This window comes from Galeopterus variegatus, unplaced genomic scaffold, assembly GCF_000696425.1.
Source record: "Galeopterus variegatus unplaced genomic scaffold, G_variegatus-3.0.2 Scaffold7580, whole genome shotgun sequence".
Classification (NCBI taxonomy): Eukaryota; Metazoa; Chordata; class Mammalia; order Dermoptera; family Cynocephalidae; genus Galeopterus; species Galeopterus variegatus.
The window spans coordinates 71390-73692 of record NW_007733691.1 but is presented as its reverse complement, the minus strand read 5'-3'; the positions used below and the strand labels follow the sequence as shown (position 1 = coordinate 73692).

The following is a 2303-nucleotide window of genomic DNA, read 5'->3' as shown; positions in this document are numbered from 1 at the left end:
CAGTGGCTCCCGAATCTGTCCTCTCCTTTCCATCCCCATTGCTATGGTTATAGCTGGGGTCCTGATTGCTGGAATGGAATTCATTTCCTCTAAATGTTACCTGTCTCCAGGCCTGTACTTGTATATTCCAACCACACATTGCTGCCACACGATCTTCCCAAGATATACCAACCTGCTCAAAAGCCTCCAGTGGCCTCCTGGTAGGTAATAGGCAATCTTGAAGCCCCCAGGATGAGGCCCAGGGCCCCCACCTCTGCTCCACCCCCTCCCTCCCTGCATCCCTGCTCAACCATGAGCGCCTCGAGTGACTTCCCCCAGAGGCCAGCTTCCCTTATATCCCCATTTTTATAGGACTTCGTCCTCCCACCCCACAGTAGCCCTGGGGGTGCAGTAGGCTGGTGCTATTCATCTTACATTCCTGGAGCTGAGCACAGCCCCGACACATGCTACCCAGGTAATCAGTGTCTGTGGAGCTGAACTGCATTAAGTCGAGGAAGGGACAGACCCACATAGGTTGGAGCGGTTTGAGAACACTGCGTGAAGGAGGTGGTCCTTGGTCTGAGAATGCAGAGGTCCTCAGCGTTCCAGGGTTGGGGGAGCTGACACATAACACTCCCTGCCCAGAACCCCCAGGTGATTCAACAGACTGTCCTTATCTCCTCTCGTAGGGGTGGGATGGGGCGTCATCTTTTACAGCCCGTGATGAAATCAGGGTACATTTATGAATAAAATGAGGAATTCTGCTACCAGCTTTTCGAATAGCACGTTTCTCTTCTTGACCCAATTGTATAAAGTAGGGCCCGGGGCGAGACCCTCTCATAGCGTCCAAGTTCACCCACCTTGCTTCCCGCAAACCTCAAATATTTCCGGACAAATCCCAACTAGTTTATTACTTACACTCACAATTTATAACAAAACAAAAAGGACGAATATTTTATCTCTTTGGGTTTTATTCACGTAAAAGTGCTGGCAGGAAAACGGAAGACATATCTGATGCAAGGAAGAAAAACAGAGTGAAATCACGTGACATGCACAGTGCCCTGCACACTACACAGAGACGGTCTCTTTGGATAAAGAAAGCTGGCCGTAGAAATCACCTGAAAATGCTTATTGCCCATAAATCATACACGAGTTAATTATAACAGCAAGAAGCATCAAAGCACAGATAATAAGACAGGCAGACACTATGACGGAGAGGCCATGTAGTCTCGGAGTCTGAGGAGCGCCCTGACCACCCAGGGCCTGTCCATCTCCTCGAGCTCCCGCTCCTGCTTGTGCAGCTGTCTCCTCACCTTGTCCAGGTACAGCCTGGAGTCCTCCTCGCTGGCCCCACTTCCCTGCAGCTTCTGGGCCTCCAGGAAGAGGTCGTTGTCATAGAAGTGGAACTTGTGCTCCTCGTCCAGACTCTTGACCACGGCCATGAGCATCTCCAGCTGTCCCTGCCGCTGCTCCCCACGCGCCCGGTTGTTGAAGGCGCAGAACCTCCTCCCGCACTCCCGCACCAGGCCCCTCAGGCTCTGGTTGTCCGTGTTCGCCAAATACTCATCCAAGGACTCGTCCACTAGGTCTTCCTTGTGGGTGAAGAGGATGACCATGTGTCTCATGACCCCTACCCCAAAGACCTCCTTCACCCTCCTCACCACCGCCACATCCTGGGCCGTGAAACGCCCCAGCTGGGTCACCAGGAGCAGCACGTGGGGCCCTGGGGCGGAGAGCAGGTAGCAGTCCCCGATGTCCTTGTACACCTCTTGGGTCTGGGCCTTTGACTCAAAGATGGGGGGCGTGTCGACCACCAGGATGTTCCTCTCACCCCACATGCCTGTCTCCCCCTGGCATCTCCTGGTCACGGCCTGCGCCTTTGCCTTGGACTCAAACACTGGCTGGCCGAGGATGCTGTTCCCTGTGGCACTTTTCCCACTGCCTGTTTTGCCCACCAGGAGGATCCTCAATGAGGGCGATGCTGCAGAATGGTTATCTTTTACTCCACCTATAAATAAAAGAAAGTTTTGTGTCTTACTAAATTAATGATTCTTAAGACTTCTAGGTCATGGATATTTCCTCCACTTCACAGGTATTTCGTGCATGCTATAAACCTTCAATGCCAGGAAAATAGGAATATTTAAATGCATACAAAGTTTGGCACACAACTTTAAGCAGTTCTTGATTGTAGGACACCCCCATTGGAAGTCCGCGCTGGGCCCCACAGCCAGGGTCAAAGCTGCTACACTAAGGAGATGCACCCAGCATTTCATCTGGATCAGGGCAAATACAGGTTTTCTGAATGAAAAGTACTCCCTGTGCTT

At 51.9% G+C, this 2303-nt stretch overlaps 1 pseudogene; it reads right to left on the bottom strand.

Moving 5' to 3' along the window:
• Positions 1-1127: 1127 nt before the first annotated feature.
• LOC103607606 overlaps positions 1128-2303 on the bottom strand; it is a 9675-nt pseudogene continuing 8499 nt past the window's right edge.